This window comes from Triturus cristatus, chromosome 11 (genome assembly GCF_964204655.1).
Source record: "Triturus cristatus chromosome 11, aTriCri1.1, whole genome shotgun sequence".
In the NCBI taxonomy this organism is placed as follows: Eukaryota; Metazoa; Chordata; class Amphibia; order Caudata; family Salamandridae; genus Triturus; species Triturus cristatus.
The window spans coordinates 958860455-958884807 of record NC_140594.1 but is presented as its reverse complement, the minus strand read 5'-3'; positions in this window follow the sequence as shown (position 1 = coordinate 958884807).

Genomic DNA, 24353 nt, shown 5'->3' with positions numbered 1-24353 from the left:
AACATTCAGAATTCATGGCAAATGTGTGACATATCTGAATACCTTCATGATGGAATCAAAGTAAAAAACTGAAAGCATTTCCGACTGAGGAGGCTGCAGTACATGAGGAAATTAGGAAACTTCATAACAAATAAATCTCCCAAGATGGCCACCGGAGACAAAAGAGCCCAAATGTAGCCCAAAATCACCCAGATATAGCCCAAATATAGCCCAATGACAGAAGTGTGCAAAACACTTATTATTTTGTGTTTTTGCAGTGTTATATAGTGCAGACTTGTCAGGTATTGGAGTGCTTTACATGAGCATTGGTTACATCACACAAGAACAAATTCATTTTGGTTGTAGACATGGGGAGACTAAGTGATTTGACCAGAATCACAGAATGTCGAGCTGAAGCAGAAACTTCAACCTGGTTCCCCAGTTGCAAAGTCTGCAGTTCTGGAAGTAACACCACATCCTCTCCCCTAAGTGCAACATTTAATCAAGTTGTCAACTAGATAAAAAAACATAAAGATAACAAATACTTTAAATGTGCATTGTCGCTATTTGAAAACTCAGAAAATATGTCCTTATTTTAGTCTTTTAGAGCACTAACCATAATTTTGATGCCAATAAGACCCTCTCATATATGTAATTTCTAAAGGAATGCTCTAGGTATTACAGTTTTGATTACATCAAGATGATGTCAGGCGTTCCACACTTTTGTAATAAATATAGAATGTTAGCAATCTAGTTGTTCATTAGGATACTGTTGAGAGGCAGAGGCCAGGGGCACGGACTCTGAAAATTGAAGGCAGGTAGGAGGGTGCAAAGGCAACAATTTAACCACACTGAGCAGGCAGGAAGGGCCGTGGAAGCACAACAGACTATGGAGGGCAGTGGAAAGGGGGGCAGGGGCAACAAACCAACAATACAGGACTTGCAAGAGAGGCTGTTGGAGGGAAGATCTATTACGGGTCAAGGAAGCTAGGGGCGGTCCCCAGAGCCCCGGGAGCCACCACAGAACTGAGCAGGAGAGTGAGTCAGGGACAAAAGGGGCACCTTAATTTGAGCCGGGGTGCCTAGGAACGCTTGCTCCAAAAATGAAGAAAACAGACATATGAGACATGGAATTGGAGGCAGAATACGATGGCAGTTTAATGAGAAGATGCAACTTCAAAGAAACCGCAGAATAGAGACATAAAGTACAAAATACAGAATCCAGATAATCATACAGCTGTCATGATATTCTCTGTATCTCAATTAATGGACTGACAGAGAGAGAGAGAAAACACATCTATAAATGCATCATGAGAAACAAGTTACACCAAGGAAAATGTTACCTAGGGACACTCACATTTACTCTTAGAGCAAGCATTCCTGCAATTACAATACAACATCTTTTAAATGCAAAAGTAAAGAGAACAATGGTTAAACATAACATGACATTTCATATAGGTAAAATAGAATAAGATACTTCAAGCAAAGCAGAGCAAGACATTTTAAGCAAAGGAAGACAAGAGCTCCCAGTTCTTGGGGAAAACCTGCACAGCCTGTTAACCTACATACAGATGGCGAGGTTGTCCGTCGATATCTGTGGGTGCTCCCTTTTTATATCATTTTGTGGGCTCCTTTGCACGCTACATCTACCTACGTATGCTACCCAAAAGCTTCGTCTGCAGATTTTACCAGACATTTCGTCATTTACCCACTTAATGCTGACAATGGACTGGGTGAAAAGGTCAGTCTCTCAGGCCAATCGCTTATCGTAAGTTCCATAGAGCAAGCAGAAAATAATGGGTATTGTACAGGAATTCAATATATTCATGTATAAAATCTCCTCAGTTCTCCTAACTTGACGCTCTGCGGTTGCCACTTCCTTAAAAGCGGGAAACCTGCCCAGGAAGCAAGTACCAGTCCAGGATGCAGCCTACTGTATGTCGACAGCTTCAGGGGGATGTTGAACTTTGATACCGAGCACGGAGCACTCGGGTAGGGTGGGGGCTACTAGTTTGGAGCAGAAGGCCTCGCAGACCTGCCTTCAGACTGCTATACACTAAAATTGCAGAGCTATGGTCAATTTAACAAAGAGGCCTACATATTGAACAGAAGGGCCTACACAGGGGTTTTATGCTGGCTGAGTGGTAAGGATGTCTCAGGATAATTATATAGCAACACAGGACCCGCTGGTCAATTTAATACGGCCTACAAATGCGGCTGGCAAGGCAAGGACAAGGGTCTCATACTTCAGGTGTGGACAGAACGGGCCAGGGGCCCCCTGTGATACAAAATCTACCCTCCTTCAAGGCTGTGGCAATGTAATAGACCATTGTGGGCAGAAGGAAGAGGCAATGGTAGTACAACCATACATGCCAACAGACCCGATTCAGCCAGGAAACGTCCAATGTTTTTAAGCTCAAATGGGCTTTATTTGATCTGTCTCCTGTCTACAATATCCTCTTTTTCAATGTAACTCAAAGGGGAAAATCAATACCCCAGTTTTTTTTCAAAATCTCCCTCTTACCAAGTTCAAAATGTTCGCAAGTATGGTACATTGGATCATGGAAGGAAATGGGATAGGGACATGGACTTGGATAACAGAGGACAGGAGAGACATGGAGAGGTGCACCAAACTGACCCTGCAGGGCAGGCATCAGGGTTTGCAGCAGCACAATACACCACACAGGGCATGCAGGACGGGAGTGCAGCACAACAATCCATAGAAAGCAAGAGGGAGGGGACAGGACCATGCACATGGACAACAGAGAACAGAGGGGCAAGAGGCAATGGTAGCTAGCTGACCATAATGGACAGACAGGAGAGAAGGCTGTAGCATAACAGACCATAAAGGGCAGGAGGGACGGATCAGGGGCATTACAATGGAACAGACAAGCCAGGAGGGAGGGAGTAGGGGTCTGCACATGGAAACAGAGGGCTGGGGGCAAGGGGGCAGGGCAGGAGCAGCAAGATAGCCATGGAGGTCAGGCAGGATGGGCACTAGAAGCAAGACACAACATGAAGAGCAACAGTGAGACTGTGATGGCATACACACAGACCATGGAGGGAAGGTGGGAGGGGGTCAGGGGCAGCTAACTGACCACACAGGGAAGGTGGGAGGGGCCATGGCAGCACAGAAGACCATGCATGGCAAGTGGGAGGGTTCAGTGGCAGCACAATGGCTATGATGGGCAAGAAGGAGGGTGCAGGGGCATGCACAAAGGACGATGGAGGATAGAAGGGAGGGTCAGGACCTGTGCACAGACAAGAAAGTTCAGGGAAAGGGGCCTCACAACAGACCACACGGGGCAGGCAGGAGGAGCAGTTGCAGCACAACAGACCAGGGAGGGCAGAAGGGTGTGGCAGTACAATGGACCATGTAGGACAGGAGGAAGAGGATAGGGGCATGGCATGTGGACAGGCAGGGTGGAGGTGGCAGGGACAGGTTACAGTCATCTGACAATGCTAGGCAGGTGGGAGGGGAGTGGCAGCTCAACAGAACACTCAGAGTAGATAGGAGTGGCAGGTCCATGGGACATGGTGGGCAAAAGGGATGGAGCAGGGGCATGCACAAAGACATCGGAGGGCAGGGGGAAGGAGAATAGGGGCAGCAAGCTAAGCACAGAGTTTAAGCAGGAGGTCAATGATGGGGCATAGAATTGGGCAATGGAGGGCAGGAGGAGTGGACTGGTACATCATACTAAATTGAGGGCAGTGGCAGCACATCAGACCATGCATGGCAGGAGGGAGGAGGCTAGTCCATGGATTCACACAACAGAGGATAGGGAGGAGGGGGATGGGGCAGCAAGCTAACTGTTCAGAGAAGGCGGGTATTAGAAACTTTATTGTTTTTAAAACATTTTGTCTGTGCAAACTACTTAAAATATGAACAAGTATGCAGCATAATCTCACTTTTATTCAGGAAGAAGAAGACGTTAGTGACTGTGACTCCGGGCTCACTTGGCAAAAACACCCCCTGACCCTCCACCCCCTATCGCAAAATGTAATGCCCGTGAAAAGGGTAGGTGAACACAGTGTTATATAGAACATAGTCCTGAGAGCACGATTGAAAATGAAAACTAGATATAGTGGATGGTATAAACTATGCACCAAAAAGTGTGATATAAGATGAACCAGGCGTGAAATATAATATGCAATACATTGTGCGCATTGACAGATTCATTGGAGAGCGCGAGATAGCACAGGCACTAGCGCGTGCTATGCGATATGCGCCTTGGAGTGTAATATGCACAGGGCAGTGTTGTGTAACCTAACTAGTCTCTAAAGTTGTAATATAAAATATGTGCTGGGGAGTGTAACGTTGCATATGCACTGTGACAAAGATATGGATCCCAAATTGTAATATGTATGGCATAGCACTGTGCGTTATAACATAGGCATCGAGGAAGGCACGTTAGATGGGGCAATATAACCCGTGCGAAGACAAGTGTGGCATGACATTTTCACGGGGTGGTGTTACAGTGCACATGGGCTAGAGAGTGTCATAGCATATGCACTAGCTAGTGGAATACAATACAGAGGTGTGTGGCACTCGGCAGGCAATAAGGGGTGTAACACAGCATTGGGCTCTGTCAGGAGCGCGCTGTGACTCGCAAGTGATGTTCGTCCCCTTTCCAGAGAGTAAAATAAAAAGTATTACACATCCGGCAATGGATGTGTGTTTTATTAACTGTGAGGGGGGTTTCTTGCATAGTTTTGGTCGAATTTTTGTCGAATCCCCTTTGAATGGCTTGGTGTGCATGTGTATTAAATGTGCCCGTCAATAGCTACCCATGTTTGTATAAATAAACGACAAGGGTGTCTACCGGCATTAGGCACGGTAGAGCATCAGACATGTCAGAGCTTCACTAGTGGTGTAAATACATTCCACGTGGATTAATTGCATGCATAGTCGCCTTTTAATGAATATCACGCAAATCGTCATGGTGATAGGTACGTACGGTTTGTCCAGCATGTCCTAGGTGTGTCTATAAATATATATTTTTTAAAAATAATAAAAAACAGTGGCCGGCCCTGGGGATTGGGGTCAAAAAAATATAATTAGGAGACAGGCCCTGGGGGATGGGGTCATCAGGGCGCGTTAGAAAAAAAAAAAAAAAAAAAAATTTTAACGTGTAGCTCTACATACTGTGTTTATGTCTTGGTATGTCCATGTCAAAAGTGGTATGTGGGAAGCACTACATTGATGGCCAAAAAACGTGTGTTAGAACACATGCGGGCAATAAACAAAAAAGATACCCACTATCCCATTGCCAGACACTTTGAACTGTTCCACCTATCTAATAGCTCGTTACTTAGCTACTTTGTGATTGACCAAGTACATACTGGTCCCAGGGGAGGCAACAGAACATTATTGTTACGGAAAAGAGAATCTAGATGGATCATTGAACTGGAAACTAAGTATCCTAAGGGGCACAATCTTGATGAAGAATTAAACACCCACTTACGGGATAATTAGACCCTCTATTACACTTTAGCTGTCTGTGTATATAGCTGCTAGCATTCATACTGTTGTTGCTTTTATATTGAATTACTTACTATGATGTAATAGTATGTGCCGATATATTTTAATATGTGATTTTACATATTTTTCTTTCATGTTTGATATTTTTTTTACACAGGAAGAAAGGAAGGGTTATTCCAGTTGTGGACTGTTTCTTCCGTTCCAGCTACCCTACCCTTTTCTTCCGCAATCCATGGGTCTTTCCCAGATAAGATTACTATATATATTACTTTTTCCTTATCCTTAATCGTTGTATTGTGCACTATATCAATTGTTTCTTCCTTGCATTTCTTGAATCTTTAAAAAACTGTTAGAACTGTGTATTACTTATGTTTGCTGATAACCATAGTTAAGTTGTCAATATTGATCAGTCCTCTGTAATATACTATGAAGTCAGGCACAATATATTTTATTTAGTGGGTAATCAGCCTAATACATTAGGGGCACTAAGCCGCCAGTATATTGATGCAAAAACAAAAGGTATCAAGTCTGATTCATCCCCGCTCAAGATATACGTTTGATCGCCTGACTATATGTGATCTGTGTGTTTATCTTAATTTTGTCGAGCACTATCGGCCGTTTTAAGTAATTATACTGATTCGATCAGATTCACTTTTTGATGCAATATGATTACAGTTAGAGGACCTTGGGTCTATAATAACGAAATATAATTGTACATATTTTACATTCAATGTATGTCTGTATTGTCTATTCCAACTGATCTATTGAGTACAAAACATAACGTATTATTCGTTTTTGGACATTCAGACATGGCCGCCACATTTGCAGGTCGAGACCATTTGACAAACAGTAGTCTTTCTTTCATGTTTGTACCTATAAAGATTCCTTTGAAATGCACACGACTTTGTGTGAGCAAGACAGCTTGTCTGTCGAAACGCGTTACCGTGGTGAATAAATCTTGGTTTTCCCTGAGTGCGAGTCCTTCTTTGAAGAAGTTTGCAGCGTGTGATATACATATATATATATATATATATATATATATATATATATATATATATATATATATTATTATCTACTGGCGGTCCCCAGTAGATAGTTATAGTTAGGAGTCGGACCGTGTTTCCATAGGAAATCCGCAACATTCTATTTGGAATAACTTTGGAACTTTGGCGCCGGTTGACGAATCCTCGCGAAATTTTCAAAATAGGTGGGGCGCTCCGCTCCGCTCCTACCCTGAAAGTCTCGGGGGGATTCGTCAAGCGGGGGCTGAGAAAAAAGGGGGGTCCCAAAACGCGTTTTCCCCATGCAATTTTCCATAGGGAGCTTTAGTCCAAGGTACAGCCCGAACGGCTGAACAGAATTACTTGAAATTTGTCAGAGAGGTAGTCCTCAGCTCAGGGAAGTGCCTTTTGAAGGTCTGGTGTCAATCTGTTCAGTAGTTCCTGAGAAAATCAAAAGTAAAATCATATATATATATGGGCTGAGCCTAACCACACATCTCATCCTGAGATCTGATTGGCTGTCAGCACTTCATCCAAGAAGTGTTGGCAGCCATCTTGGGACCAATATACACGATAGCACCTCATTAAAAAGCATTGCAGTTAATAGAAGGTTTTTAGACTTTAGTTACATTATAAATCATTTGTTGATGGTACCATACTCATTTTAGGAATTGTGGTATGTTCTAAGGTGATTTCACCATGTGAAAAAGCCTTCTGCTGGGATATCATGATTGAGAGAAAAATATTTTCTCATGCTTTTCCCACAGAGGTTTGGAAGGTGATCTATAAGCTAAACTGAGAGCTTATTTTCTGTAAATTCACATTATCTTTCTCAGTCATGTGAGAATGAAGTCTGACATTCTCAGTAAAACATGTACATCCAACAAGGGCAGAGACTGTCAGTTGATTCCCTTGTGTTCTACTGCAGCTTCCCAGAGTGTTCTAAAGAACAACTAGAGCGCTAACAGTCCTACTTATGATAAACGTATGGCACACCTGAAGCCATCTTGCTTGGATTAAAGTGGTAACTCTTAAAACATTTAATTTAAAAAGGAACAAAATGAAGGGGTTCATTTTTCCATAAAAAGTATGATTAGTGCTGCAGAAAGAAAAATTAGGGCACATTTTGAGTGACTTCTCAAATCCTCTTCTATTTCATTAAAAAATTCTGACATGCAGACTGAAACATGCACTTTCAATACCAGCAGCAGTTTTCCCTGGTGAGCAGTAGCTTTACTCCAGTGATCTAATGAGCAAAAAGAGTGCTAACATTCTGAATTTATGGCAAATGTGTGACACATCTGAATGCCTTCTTGATGGAATCAAAGTAAAAAACTGAAAGTATTTCCTACTGAGGAGACTGCAGTAAATGAGGAAATTAGGAAACTTCATAACAAATAAGTCTCCCAAGATGGCCACCAGAGACAAAAGAGCCCAAATGTAGCCCAAATATCACCCAAATGTAGCCCAAGTATAGCCCAATGACAGAATGTCCCAGAGTGTTCTTAAAAACAACTAGAGCGCTTACTGTCTTCATCATGACAAAAGTATGGCACACCTGAAGCCATCTTGATTGGAATAAACTGGTAACACTTAAAACATTTAATTTAAAAAGGAACACAATGAGGGGGTTCATTTTGCCATAGAAATTATGGTTAATGCTGAAGAAAGAAAATGAGGACACATTTTGAGTGACTTCTCAAATCCTCTTCTATTTCATTAAAAAATTCTGACATGCAGACTGAAACATGCACTTTTAATACCAGGAGCAGACTTCCATGGTGAACAGTAGTTTTACTACAGTGATCTAATGAGCAACTAGAGTGCTAACTTATATAATTTATGGCAAATGTGTGACATATCTGAATACCTTCATGATGGAATCAAAGTAAAAAACTGAAAGCATTTCCTACTGAGGAGACTGCAGTACATGAGGAAATTAGGAAACTTCAGAACAAATAAAACTCCCAAGATGGCCACCGGAGACAAAAGAGCCCAAATGTAGCCCAAAATCACCCAGATGTAGCCCAAATATAGCCCAATGACAGAAGTGTGCAAAACACTTATTATTTTGTATTTTTGCAGTGTTATATAGTGCAGACTTGTCAGGTATTGGAGTGCTTTACATGAGCATTGGTTACATCACACAAGAACAAATTCATTTTGGTTGTAGACATGGGGAGACTAAGTGATTTGACCAGAATCATAGAATGTCGAGCTGAAGCAGAAACTCCAACCTGGTTCCCCAGTTGCAAAGTCTGCAGTTCTGGAAGTAACACCACATCCTCTCCCCTAAGTGCAACATTTAATCAAGTGGTCAACTGGATAAAAAAACATAAAGATAACAAATACTTTAAATGTGCATTGTCGCTATTTGAAAACTCAGAAAATATGTCCTTATTTTAGTCTTTTAGAGCACCAACCATAATTTTGATGCCAATAAGACCCTCTCATATATGTAATTTCTAAAGGAAATGCTCTAGGTATTACAGTTTTAATTACATCAAGATGACGTCATGCGTTCCACACTTTTGTAATAAATATAGAATGTTAGCAATCTAGTTGTTCATTAGGATACTGTTGAGAGGCAGAGGCCAGGGGCACGGACTCTGAAAATTGAAGGCAGGTAGGAGGGTGCAAAGGCAACAATTTAACCACACTGAGAAGGCAGGAAGGGCCGTGGCAGCACAACAGACTATGGAGGGCAGTGGAAAGGGGGGCAGGGGCAACAAACCAACAATACAGGACTTGCAAGAGAGGCTGTGGCAATGTAATAGACCATTGTGGGCATATTCACTGGATGATGTCATCAGTGATGTCATCGGTGATGACATTTGAGATGTCATCAGTGATGTCATCTGTGATGTCACTGACCATGTCATGAATGATGCAATATGTGACATCATCAGCAGTGCATTGCGGTAGCGCGAGTTATAGTTAGCAGAACTAACTATAACGGAGGAATTTCTATGGTTTTGTACGAGTGAAATGGCCAGCTAACTATAACACCCCTGAAACCTATGTTTTTTTCTGTGAATTTTTGAAGGTTTTTTAAATGCTAATTTCTAACTATAACGTCTCTGAAACCTATGGTTTTTTCAGTGAATGTCAAAGCTTTTTTAAATGCTAATTTCTAACTATAACGTTTCTGAAACCTATGTTTTTTTTCAGTGATTATATATATATATATATATATATATATATATATGTATATTAAAAGAATACCCTTTCAGGCACAGAGTGACAAATAAATTATGCAAAAAAAGAAGCAGAGAACTCTGGGTAGTTCTCAAGTTTAGGTGGAAAGCAGCTCCTGTATAGAACACTCTCAACACCAGCGACACTCTAGATCTGCTCACCTCAAATGTCTGCTTTTCTATCAAAGTTTTTAAGCATAGGATTAGCACCATGCTATCCACGCCGAGATAGAAATGGACAAAGTCTTTTGCCATTTCTACAGCAAAGTTTTTAAGCATAGAACTAGCACAGTGCTGTCCTTGCCGACCTGTAAAATGACAAAAGCCATTTACCACTCCAGGCACAGTATTACAGCTTTGAACTGGTAAAATACCAACCAGGCCAACCTGAAATGAGTAAAAGTAACCCCTGACACAGTGTTTCGCTCTATATTTGGGCTATATTTGGGCTCTTTTGTCTCTGGTGGCCATTTTGGGAGACTTATTTGTTATGAAGTTTCTTAATTTCCTCATTTACTACAGTCTCCTCAGAAGGAAATACTTTCAGTTTTTTACTTTGGTTCCATCAAGAAGGCATTCAGATGTGTCACACATTTGCCATAAATTCAGAATGTTAGCACTCTAGGTGCTTATTAGATCACTGTAGTAAAGCTACTGCTCACCAGGGAAGTCTGCTGCTGGTATTGAAAGTGCATGTTTCAGTCTGCATGTCAGAATTCTTTTATGAAATAGAAGAGGATTTGAGAAGTCACTCAAAATGTGCCCTAATTTTTCTTTCTGCAGCACCAATCATACTTTCCATGGCAAAATGAACCCCCTCATTTTGTTGCTTTTTAAATTAAATGTTTTAAGAATTACCACTTTATTTCAATCAAGATGGCTTCAGGTGTGCAATACGTTTGTCTTAAGTAGGACTGTTAGCGCTCTAGTTGTTCTTTAGAACACTCTGGGAAGCTGCAGTAGAACACAAAGGAATCAACTGACAGTCTCTGCCCTTGTTGGATGTACATGTTTTACTGAGAATGCCAGACTTCATTCTCACATGACTGAGAAAGATAATGTGAATTTACAGAAAATATGCTCTCAATTTAGCTTATAGATCACCTTCCAAACCTCTGTGGAAAAAGCATGAGAAAATTGTTTTCTCTCAAACATGATTCATGATATCACAGCAGAAGGCTTTTCCACATGGTAAAATCACCTTAGAACACACCACAATTCCTAAAATGAGTATGGCACCATCAACAAATGATTTATAATGTAACTAAAGTCTTAAAACCTTCTATTAACTGCAATGCTTTTTAATGAGGTGCTATCATGTATATTGGTCCCAAAATGGCTGCCAACACTTCTTGGATGAAGTACTGACAGCCAATCAGATCTCACGATGAGATGTGTGGTTAGGCTCTGCACAGATATATATGTGATTTTGATTTTGATTTTCTCAGGAACTACTGAACAGATTGACACCATTTAAGCAAAAGGCACAACTCTGAACTGAGGACTACATATTTGCCAAATTTGGTGTAATTCCGTTCAGCAGTTCGGGCTGTAGCTGTGTCAACAGGTCCTATGGAAAAATGCATGGGGAAAATGCGTTTTGGGACCACCCTTTTTTCTCGGCGCCCGCTTGACGAATCACCGTGAACTTTTCAGTATAGGAGCGGACCGGAGCTGGACAAAAGTTAGGGAAATTTTGCGAAGATTCGTCAATCGGCGCCAACGTTATTTCAAATAGAATGTTGCGGATTTCCTATGGAAAATAGGTCCTAACTATAACTACCTACTGGCGACTGCCAGTAGGTAATATATATATATATATATATATATATATATATATATATATATATATATATATATTAAAGCTCTGATTTGCCCACACGATTGAGTTGCACTCAAACACCGGCGAGAGGTGGCAAGCCTTTCTTTTCAGTACGTGCTGACAGCTGCCTGCTGCTTTTCAATCCAGTCTCTCCCGCAGCATGCCTGACGCGTTTTGGAAAATGTACTTCCTTCTTCTGAGGCTATGAGCTGTTGCAGGTAAGATGTGTGCTCACCGGACCCCGTTTCTTCTTATTCAATGCTGCTTGACACGCCCCCAGATGGGCGGGATCCCTAACAATGGCATGGCATTGTGGTCTACATGGTCCTGAAATAAAATCCATAGATGGACGCACTTATTACTGGGGAAAAAAAAGTACGCGCCCTCAGATGGGCCCCCAACCAGCAGTGTCAGCACTAATCCCAAGCCAGTGTCCCACAAGGCGATTCGGCATATCTCCGGACACGTGGCCCCCTCAGTTCTTGGGGTGGTGCAAACTCGGTGACTGGGCAGCCGCCTAATATTAAAGCTCTGATTTACACACACGATTGAGTTGCACTCGAACACCGGCGAAAGGTGGCAAGCCTTTATTTTCAGTACGTGCAGACAGCTACCTGCTGCTTTTCAATCCAGTCTCTCCCGCAGCATGCCTGACGCGTTTCGGAAAATGTACTTCCTTCTTCTGAGGCTATGAGCTGTTGCAGGTAAGATGTGTGCTCACCGGACCACGTTTCTTCTTAATCAATGCTGCTTGACACGCCCCCTGATGGGCGGGTTCCATAACAACGGCATGGCATTGTGGTCTACATGGTCCTGAAATAAAATCCATAGATGGACGCACTTGTTACTGGAGAAAAAACAGTCCGCGCCCTCAGATGGGCCCCCAACCAGCAGTGTCAGCACTAATCCCAAGCCAGTGTCCCACAAGGCGATTCGGCATATCTCCGGACGCGTGGCCCCCTCAGTTCTTGGGGTGGTGCAAACTCGGTGACTGGGCCGCCGCCTAATATTAAAGCTCTGATTTGCCCACACGATTGAGTTGCACTCGGACACCGGCGAAAGGTGGCAAGCCTTTATTTTCAGTACGTGCAGACAGCTGCCTGCTGCTTTTCAATCCAGTCTCTCCCGCAGCATGCCTGACGCGTTTCGGAAAATGTACTTCCTTCTTCTGAGGCTATGAGCTGTTGCAGGCAAGATGTGTGCTCACCGGACCACGTTTCTTCTTAATCAATGCTGCTTGACACGCCCCCTGATGGGCGGGTTCCATAACAACGGCATGGCATTGTGGTCTACATGGTCCTGAAATAAAATCCATAGATGGACGCACTTGTTACTGGGGAAAAAACAGTCCGCGCCCTCAGATGGGCCCCCAACCAGCAGTGTCAGCATTAATCCCAAGCCAGTGTCCCACAAGGCGATTCGGCATATCTCCGGACGCATGGCCCCCTCAGTCCTTGGGGTGGTGCAAACTCGGCGACTGGGCCGCCGCCTAATATTAAAGCTCTGATTTGCCCACACGATTGAGTTGCACTCGGACACCGGCGAAAGGTGGCAAGCCTTTATTTTCAGTATGTGCTGACAGCTGCCTGCTGCTTTTCAATCCAGTCTCTCCCGCAGCATGCCTGACGCTTTTCGGAAAATGTACTTCCTTCTTCTGAGGCTATGAGCTGTTGCAGGTAAGATGTGTGCTCACCGGACCACGTTTCTTCTTATTCAATGCTGCTTGACACGCACCGAGATGGGCGGGTTCCATAACAACGGAATGGCATTGTGGTCTACATGGTCCTGAAACAAAATCCATAGATGGACGCACTTATTACTGGGGAAAAAACAGTCCGCGCCCTCAGATGGGCCCCCAACCAGCAGAGTCAGCACTAATCCCAAGCCAGTGTCCCACAAGGCGATTCGGCATATCTCCGGACGCGTGGCCCCCTCAGTTCTTGGGGTGGCGCAAACTCGGCGACTGGGCCTCCGCCTAATATTAAAGCTCTGATTTGCCCACACGATTGAGTTGCACTCGGACACCGGCGAAAGGTGGCAAGCCTTTATTTTCAGTACGTGCTGACAGCTGCCTGCTGCTTTTCAATCCAGTCTCTCCCGCAGCATGCCTGACGCGTTTCGGAAAATGTACTTCCTTCTTCTGAGGCTATGAGCTGTTGCAGGTAAGATGTGTGCTCACCGGACCACGTTTCTTCTTATTCAATGCTGCTTGACACGCCCCCAGATGGGCGGGTTCCATAACAACGGCATGGTATTGTGGTCTACATGGTCCTGAAAAAAAATCCATAGATGGACGCACTTATTACTGGGGAAAAAGCAGTCCGCGCCCTCAGATGGGCCCCCAACCAGCAGTGTCAGCACTAATCCCAAGCCAGTGTCCCACAAGGCGATTCGACATATCTCCGGACGCATGGCCCCCTCAGTTCCTGGGGTGGTGCAAACTCGGCGACTGGTCCGGTGATCACACATCTTACCTGCAACAGCTCATAGCCTCAGAAGAAGGAAGTAAATTTTCCAAAACGCGTCAGGCATGCTGCGGGAGAGACTGGATTGAAAAGCAGCAGGCAGCTGTCAGCACGTACTGAAAATAAAGGCTTGCCACCTTTCGCTGGTGTCCGAGTCCAACTCAATCGTGTGGGCAAATCAGAGCTTTAATATTAGGCGGCGGCCCAGTCGCCGAGTTTGCACCATCCCAAGAACTGAGGGGGCCACGCGTCCGGAGATATGCCATATCGCCTTGTGGGACACTGGCTTGGGATCAGTGCTGACACTGCTGGTTGGGGGCCCATCTGAGGGCGCGGACTGTTTTTTCCCTAGCAATAAGTGCGTCCATCTATGGATTTTATTTAAGCACCATGTAGACCACAATGCCATGCCGTTGTTATGGAACCCGCCCATCTGGGGGCGTGTCAAGCAGCATTGAATAAGAAGAAATGTGGTCCGGTGAGCACACATCTTACCTGCAACAGCTCATAGCCTCAGAAGAAGGAAGTACATTTTCCGAAACGCGTCAGGCATGCTGCGGGGGAGACTGGATTGAAAAGCAGCAGGCAGCTGTCAGCACGTACTGAAAATAAAGGCTTGCCACCTTTCGCCGGTGTCCGAGCGCAACTCAATCGTGTGGGCAAATCAGAGCTTTAATATTAGGCGGTGGCCCAGTCGCTGAGTTTGCACCACCCCAAGAACTGAGGGGGCCACGCGTCCGGAGATATGCCGAATCGCCTTGTGGGACACTGGCTTGGGATTAGTGCTGACACTGCTGGTTGGGGGCCCATCTGAGGGCGCGGACTATTTTTTCCCCAGTAATATGTGCGTCCATCTATGGATTTTATTTCAGGACCATGTAGACCACAATGCCATGCCGTTGTTATGGAACCCGCCCATCTGGGGGCTTGTCAAGCAGCATTGAATAAGAAGAAACGTGGTCCGGTGAGCACACATCTTACTTGCAACAGCTCATAGCCTCAGAAGAAGGAAGTACATTTTCTGAAACGCGTCAGGCATGCTGCGGGAGAGACTGGACTGAAAAGCAGCAGGCAGCTGTCAGCACGTATTGAAAACAAAGGCTTGCCACCTTTCGCCGGTGTCCGAGTGCAACTCAATCGTGTGGGCAAATCAGAGCTTTAATATATATATATATATATATATATATATATATATATTCACTGAAAAAACCATAGGTTTCAGACATGTTATAGTTAGCGGAAATTTTACTGATAAAAAACCAATGAAATTCCCCCGTTATAGTTAGTGCAGGCAACTATAACTCACGCGACCGCAATCCTCTGCTGATGCTAATACTGTATTTAGACACTTATTTGCCCATGTCTTCTTCCATAAATTTTTAGCTATACATATATTACAAATATTTTTTTTTCATAAAGACACATATGTCATCAGCAGAAGATTGCGGTCGCGTGAGTTATAGTTGCCTGCACTAACTATAACGGGGGAATTTCATTGGTTTTTTATCAGTAAAATTTCCGCTAACTATAACATGTCTGAAACCTATGGTTTTTTCAGTGAATTTGCAAGGTTTTTTAAATGCTAATTCCTAACTATAACGTGTGTGAAACCTATGGTTTTTTCAGTGAATTTGTACGGTTTTTTAAATGCTAAGTTACTTTACGCCATTCGTGGCGTGCACGCCCACTTAACGCAGTTCGTTCCGTGCGCGCACGGTGTGCTTCGCGCACTGTGCGCGCACAGTGAGCACGCGGTGCGCTTCGCGCACCGCGCGCCCACTTTACACAGTTAGTGCCGTACACGCAAGGTGGGCACGCAGTGCGCTACGCGCACCGCGTGCCCACGTTACGCACCGTGCGCACATGGAGGACATATTATGCGCTTCCTTGTGATAGGTAATCTGTTAAATTTAATTTGTAAGTGATGACAATAATATGCCATGCACAGAGAGTGTTTTTTTTTTATTAAAATTTTTAGCGTAAGCGCACCGTACGCGTACGGTAAGCGTAATCGTCGAAATTTTCAAAAAATAAAAATTTACCGTTTTTGGCCTTGGGGGATCTTTGAGGACTCAACTAACATGGCTATGTGCATGGGCGCTGTCTAAACAGCCCCTTTATATGTTTTTTGCCTTTGTTTACAGCCCCCCCCTCAGAGTGCGAGAGAGAAAATGGCGGCCGCCGCTTCCTGGTTTCGACCGATTCGAATGTTTACTTAGATGTAACAGCCAATCAGAATCGCGCTCGCGCACGCCACCGTACGCGTACGGTAAGCTTACGGTAAGCGTACTGTAAGCTGGCTCAGATATATATATTGATTTAAAGGCTATTTTCTCAGAATCTACTGAACAGATTTACACCAAACCTACAAAAGGCACTTCCTTGACCTGAGGACTACCTCTCTGCCAAATTTCTAGTAATTCTGTTCAGCCGTTCGGGCTGTAGCCCTGTCTAAAGGTCCTATGGAAAAATGCATGGGAAAAACGCGTTTTGGGACCCCCCTTTTATCTCAGCCCCCGCTTGACGAATCCCCCCGAGACTTTCAGGGTAGGAGCGGAGCATAGCACCCCACCTATTTTGAGAAATTCGCGAGGATTCGTCGACCGGCGCCAAAGTTATTCAAAATAGAATGTTGCGGATTTCCTATGGAAACAGGGTCCTAACTATAACTACCTACTGGCGACCGCCAGTAGGTAATATATATATATATATATATATATATATATATATATATATATATATATATATATATATATCGCACTAAGTCTCCAAAAGCAGCCGTAATATCTACTGCCTTAAATCAGAGTGCGGACCACAAAATCCTTACGCCATTAGTAGATTTTATTCAGCCTCAGCTCACACGATCGACATAAATATATATATATATATTATCTACTGGCGGTCCCCAGTAGATAGTTATAGTTAGGAGTCGGACCGTGTTTCCATAGGAAATCCGCAACATTCTATTTGGAATAACTTTGGAACTTTGGCGCCGGTTGACGAATCCTCACGAAATTTTCAAAATAGGTGGGGCGCTCCGCTCCGCTCCTACCCTGAAAGTCTCGGGGGGATTCGTCAAGCGGGGGCTGAGAAAAAAGGGGGGTCCCAAAACGCGTTTTCCCCATGCAATTTTCCATAGGGAGCTTTAGTCCAAGGTACAGCCCGAACGGCTGAACAGAATTACTTGAAATTTGGCAGAGAGGTAGTCCTCAGCTCAGGGAAGTGCCTTTTGAAGGTCTGGTGTCAATCTGTTCAGTAGTTCCTGAGAAAATCAAAAGTAAAATCATATATATATATGGGCTGAGCCTAACCACACATCTCATCCTGAGATCTGATTGGCTGTCAGCACTTCATCCAAGAAGTGTTGGCAGCCATCTTGGGACCAATATACACGATAGCACCTCATTAAAAAGCATTGCAGTTAATAGAAGTTTTTTAGACTTTAGTTACATTATAAATCATTTGTTGATGGTACCATACTCATTTTAGGAATTGTGGTATGTTCTAAGGTGATTTCACCATGTGAAAAAGCCTTCTGCTGGGATATCATGATTGAGAGAAAAATATTTTCTCATGCTTTTCCCACAGAGGTTTGGAAGGTGATCTATAAGCTAAACTGAGAGCTTATTTTCTGTAAATTCACATTATCTTTCTCAGTCATGTGAGAATGAAGTCTGACATTCTCAGTAAAACATGTACATCCAACAAGGGCAGAGACTGTCAGTTGATTCCTTTGTGTTCTACTGCAGCTTCCCAGAGTGTTCCAAAGAACAACTAGAGCGCTAACAGTCCTACTTATGATAAACGTATGGCACACCTGAAGCCATCTTGCTTGGATTAAAGTGGTAACTCTTAAAACATTTAATTTAAAAAGGAACAAAATGAAGGGGTTCATTTTTCCATAAAAAGTATGATTAGTGCTGCAGAAAGAAAAATTAGGGCACATTTTGAGTGACTTCTCAAATCCTCTTCTATTTCATTAAAAAATTCTGACATGCAGACTGAAACATGCACTTTCAATACCAGCAGCAGTTTTCCCTGGTGAGCAGTAGCTTTACTCCAGTGATCTAATGAGCAAAAAGAGTGCTAACATTCTGAATTTATGGCAAATGTGTGACACATCTGAATGCCTTCTTGATGGAATCAAAGTAAAAAACTGAAAGTATTTCCTACTGAGGAGACTGCAGTAAATGAGGAAATTAGGAAACTTCATAACAAATAAGTCTCCCAAGATGGCCACCAGAGACAAAAGAGCCCAAATGTAGCCCAAATATCACCCAAATGTAGCCCAAGTATAGCCCAATGACAGAATGTCCCAGAGTGTTCTTAAAAACAACTAGAGCGCTTACTGTCTTCATTATGACAAAAGTATGGCACACCTGAAGCCATCTTGATTGGAATCAACTGGTAACACTTAAAACATTTAATTTAAAAAGGAACACAATGAGGGGGTTCATTTTGCCATAGAAATTATGGTTAATGCTGAAGAAAGAAAATGAGGGCACATTTTGAGTGACTTCTCAAATCCTCTTCTATTTCATTAAAAAATTCTGACATGCAGACTGAAACATGCACTTTTAATACCAGGAGCAGACTTCCATGGTGAACAGTAGTTTTACTACAGTGATCTAATGAGCAACTAGAGTGCTAACTTATAGAATTTATGGCAAATGTGTGACATATCTGAATACCTTCATGATGGAATCAAAGTAAAAAACTGAAAGCATTTCCTACTGAGGAGACTGCAGTACATGAGGAAATTAGGAAACTTCATAACAAATAAAACTCCCAAGATGGCCACCGGAGACAAAAGAGCCCAAATGTAGCCCAAAATCACCCAGATGTAGCCCAAATATAGCCCAATGACAGAAGTGTGCAAAACACTTATTATTTTGTATTTTTGCAGTGTTATATAGTGCAGACTTGTCAGGTATTGGAGTGCTTTACATGAGCATTGGTTACATCACACAAGAACAAATTCATTTTGGTTGTAGACATGGGGAGACTAAGTGATTTGACCAGAATCACAGAATGTCGAGCTGAAGCAGAAACTCCAACCTGGTTCCCCAGTTGCAAAGTCTGCAGTTCTGGAAGTAACACCACATCCTCTCCCCTAAGTGCAACATTTAATCAAGTGGTCAACTGGATAAAAAAACATAAAAATAACAAATACTTTAAATGTGCTTTGTCGCTATTTGAAAACTCAGAAAATATGTCCTTATTTTAGTCTTTTAGAGCACTAACCATAATTTTGATGCCAATAAGACCCTCTCATATATGTAATTTCTAAAGGAAATGCTCTAGGTATTACAGTTTTGATTACATCAAGATGACGTCAGGCGTTCCACACTTTTGTACTAAATATAGAATGTTAGCAATCTAGTTATTCATTAGGATACTGTTGAGAGGCAGAGGCCAGGGGCACGGACTCTGAAAATTGAAGGCAGGTAGGAGGGTGCAAAGGCAACAATTTAACCACACTGAGAAGGCAGGAAGGGCCGTGGCAGCACAACAGACTATGGAGGGCAGTGGAAAGGGGGGCAGGGGCAACAAACCAACAATACAGGACTTGCAAGAGAGGCTGTGGCAATGTAATAGACCATTGTGGGCAGAAGGAAGAGGCAATGGTAGTACAACCATACATGCCAACAGACCCGATTCAGCCAGGAAACGTCCAATGTTTTTAAGCTCAAATGGGCTTTATTTTATCTGACTCCTGTCTACAATCTCCTCTTTTTCAATGTAACTCAAAGGGGAAAATCAATACCCCAGTTTTTTTTTAAATCTCCCTCTTACCAAGCTCAAAATGTTCGCAAGTATGGTACATTGGATCATGGAAGGAAATGGGGTAGGGACATGGACTCGGATAACAGAGGACAGGAGGGACATGGAGAGGTGCACCAAACTGACCCTGCAGGGCAGGCATCAGGGTTTGCAGCAGCACAATACACCACACAGGGCATGCGGGACGGCAGTGCAGCACAACAATCCATCGAAAGCAAGAGGGAGGGGACAGGACCATGCACATGGACAACAGAGAACAGAGGGGCAAGAGGCAATGGTAGCTAGCTGACCATAATGGACAGACAGGAGAGAAAGCTGCAGCATAACAGACCATAAAGGGCAGGAGGGACGGATCAGGGGCATTACAATGGAACAGACAAGCCAGGAGGGAGGGAGTAGGGGTCTGCACATGTAAACAGAGGGCAGGGGGCAAGGGGGCAGGGCAGGAGCAGCAAGATAGCCATGGAGGTCAGGCAGGATGGGCACTAGAAGCAAGACACACCATGAAGAGCAACAGTGAGACTGTGATGGCATACACACAGACCATGGAGGGAAGGTGGGAGGGGGTCAGGGGCAGCTAACTGACCACACAGGGAAGGTGGGAGGGACCATGGCAGCACAGAAGACCATGCATGGCAAGTGGGAGGGTTAGTGGCAGCACAATGGCTATGATGGGCAAGAAGGAGGGTGCAGGGGCATGCACAAAGGACGATGGAGGATAGAAGGGAGGGTCAGGACCTGGGCACAGACAAGAAAGTTCAGGGGAAGGGGCCTCACAACAGACCGCATGGGGCAGGCAGGAGGAGCAGTTGCAGCACAACAGACCAGGGAGGGCAGAAGGGTGTGGCAGTACAATGGACCATGTAGGACAGGAGGAAGAGGATAGGGGCATGGCATGTGGACAGGCAGGGTGGAGGTGGCAGGGACAGGTTACAGTCATCTGACAATGCTAGGCAGGTGGGAGGGGAGTGGCAGCTCAACAGAACACTCAGAGTAGATAGGGGTGGCAGGTCCATGGAACATGGTGGGCAAAAAGGATGGAGCAGGGGCATGCACAAAGACATCGGAGGGCAGGGGGAAGGAGAATAGGAGCAGCAAGCTAAGCACAGAGTTTAAGCAGGAGGTCAATGATGGGGCATAGAATTGGGCAATGGAAGGCAGGAGGAGTGGACTGGTACATCATACTAAATTGAGGGCAGTGGCAGCACATCGGACCATGCATGGCAGGAGGGAGGAGGCTAGTCCATGGATTCACACAACAGAGGATAGGGAGGAGGGGGATGGGGCAGCAAGCTAACTGTTCAGAGAAGACGGGTATTAGGAACTTTATTGTTTTTAAAACGTGTGTCTGTGCGAACTACTTAAAATATGAAGAAGTATGCAGCATAATCTCACTTTTATTCAGGAAGAAGAGGACGTTTGTGACTGTGACTCCGGGCTCACTTGGCAGAAACACCCCCTGACCCTCCACCCCCTATCGCAAAATGTAATGCCCATGAAAAGGGTAGGTGAACACAGTGTTATATAGAACATAGTCCTGAGAGCACGATTGAAAATGAAAACTAGATGTAGTGTATGGTATAAACTATGCACCAAAAAGTGTGATATAAGATGAACCGGGCGTGAAATATAATATACAATACATTGTGCGCAATGACAGATTCATTGGAGAGCGCGAGATAGCACAGGCACTAGTGCGTGCTATGCGATATGCACCTTGGAGTGTAATATGCACAGGGCAGTGTTGTGTAACCTAACTAGTCTCTAAAGTTGTAATATAAAATATGTGCTGGGGAGTGTAACATTGCATATGCACTGTGACAAAGATATGGATCCCAGATTGTTATATGTATGGCATAGCACTGTGCGTTATAACATAGGCATCGAGGAAGGCACGTTAGATGGTGCGAAGACAAGTGTGGCATGACATATTCACGGGGTGGTGTTACAGTGCACATGGGCTAGAGAGTGTCATAGCATATGCACTAGCTGGTGGAACACAACACAGAGGTGTGTGGCACTCGGCAGGCAATGGTGGGTGTAACACAGCATTGGGCTCTGCCAGGAGCGCGCTGTGACTCTCAAGTGATGTTCGTCCCCTTTCCAGAGAGTAAAATAAAAAGTATTACACATCCGGCAGTGGATGTGTGTTTTATTAACCGTGAGGGGGGTTTCTTGCATAGTTTTGGTCGAATTTTTGTCGAATCCCCTTTGAATGGCTTGGTGTGCATGTGTATTAAATGTGCCCGTCAATAGCTACCCATGTTTGTATAAATAAACGACAAGGGTGTCTACCGGGATTAGGCACGGTAGGGCATCAGACATGTCAGAGCTTCACTAGTGGTGTAAATACATTCCACGTGGATTCATTGTATGCATAGTCGCCTTTTAATGAATATAACGCAAATCGTCATGGTGATAGGTACGTACGGTTTGTCCAGCATGTCCTAGGTGTGTCTATAAATCTATATTTTTTAAAAATAATAAAAAACAGTGGCCGGCCCTGGGAATTGTGGTCAAAAAAATATAATTAGGAGACAGGCCCTGGGGGATGGGGTCATCAGGGCCAATAAATTAGAATAAGAAGGGGAACCACACAGCCCCCCTTCTTAAAAAATTCAAATAAATAAAAGACTGGCATCGTGCCGGAGGCCACGCCCCCTCCTTGCAGCACTCTGCAAACGCGCCCCCTGGCGAGTTGTAAGTTGGGGAATTAATTCCTCTTCAATGCTGAGGGTCACTGAGGGCCAACTAGCCCAACAGGCATCTCCAGTATGCGCCAGGGAGCTGCGCTGCAGACAGGTGTTCTGAGGCCAAGCCCCTTTTTACACCTCTCTGCAACGCAGCTCTGTGGCGCTTACTGGAGGTACCTAGTGGTCTAGTTTGACCCTAGGGACCCTTAGGATTCAAGGGGACTTAATCTCTCAACTTAGAACAGCCACAGGGCGCGTTTACACAGTGGTGAAGGGAGGGGACGGGGCCTGAGGTGACTTGTGCAAACACTCACTATGGCACGTTTTAAATTGGGGATATAATTTCCCTTCAATACTGAGGGCCCCTGGGGGCTAACTAGCCCACCAAGTGCTTCTAGTAAGCGCCACTGAGCTGCATTGCAGAGAGGTGGTCCAGGTCGTGCCACTTTTTACACCTCTCTGCAACTCAGCTCTGTGGCACTTACTGGAGGTACCTAGTGGGCTAGTTGGACCCTAGGGACCCTCAGGATTCAAATGAACTTAATCTCTCAACTAAAAACGGACACAGGGCGTGTTTACACAGTGGTGAAGGGAGGGGACGGGGCCTGAGTTAACGTGTGCAAAAACGCCCTGTGGCCTGTTTTAAGAGGTAGTTTTAACCCCCCTGCCCTATTATATACTAGGGGCTTACAGAGGAGGTCATGCTAATCACAGGGAGACCCCAACGCATAATGTTCCCTAGTGTATGTAGGTGTTTTCACTGTATTCTAAGTATCTTTTAACATAGCACTGGCTCTAGGACTGGTTAGTCAGACCCAGTTACCACCAGTATCCGTCTGAAAAAGTTGAGGGTACAGGATGATTTTGCAACAAGGATTCTTTCTGCTCTTCTTTTTGTTCTTTCTGCACGTTATCCTTCTTCCTGCACTTTTCTTCGTCTTTGAGGACTTCTGTTGCTTCTTTCTGCGCTTCTTTTTTTTTCTTTCTGTGCATTTTTAATTCTTTCTTCACATGTCCTATCTCTGTAGGCATAGTTAGAAATTAGCATTTAAAAAAACCTTTGAAATTCACAGAAAAAAACATAGGTTTCAGGCACGTTATAGTTAGGAATTAGCATTTAAAAAACCTCAGAAATTCACTGAAAAAACCATAGGTTTCAGGGGTGTTATAGTTAGCTGGACTTTTCAATTGTACAAAACCATTGAAATTCCCCCGTTAAAGTTTGTTCAGCTAACTATAACTCGCGCGCCTGCAATGCACTGCTGATGACGTCACATATTACATCACTCATGACATGGTCAGTGACATCACTCATGACATCACTCATGACATCTAAAATGACATCACTGATGACATCACTGATGACATCATCCTTGTGATAGAGTGGCAGACCTCCTCTCACCCTAATATAACCTTTGATACACACATTAAAAAAAAAGATTAAAATTTTCAAAACAATGGACATACCAATACCAGTTACAACAACCTCTTCAGTAATTCTAAGATCCACATACACATCCACTCATTCACCAACAGTCCTATACAGTCACTCATACATGTACTCACTCATCATATGTACTCATACACCTATACATCCTGTTACACAATGCCACTCATCCATAGTTACTCACACACATAGTCACTCATGCTAATAAAGAATCAAACATAAATTTAGTGCATATACAGTTATACACACACCACCACACTTACTTCTACGGAAACTTACACATACTTAGTCTTTTAAACAATCACTTATAGAAACACATACTTATTCATACAGGAACTCTTTCAATCTCTCACTCTCACATATACTCACTTATATACACCAATAGTCACATATACTAGTTTAAAACATATGTAGTTACTCATAAAGACACTATTGAGACAGTCATTCACTCACTAACACACCCATACACACACTCATCCACCC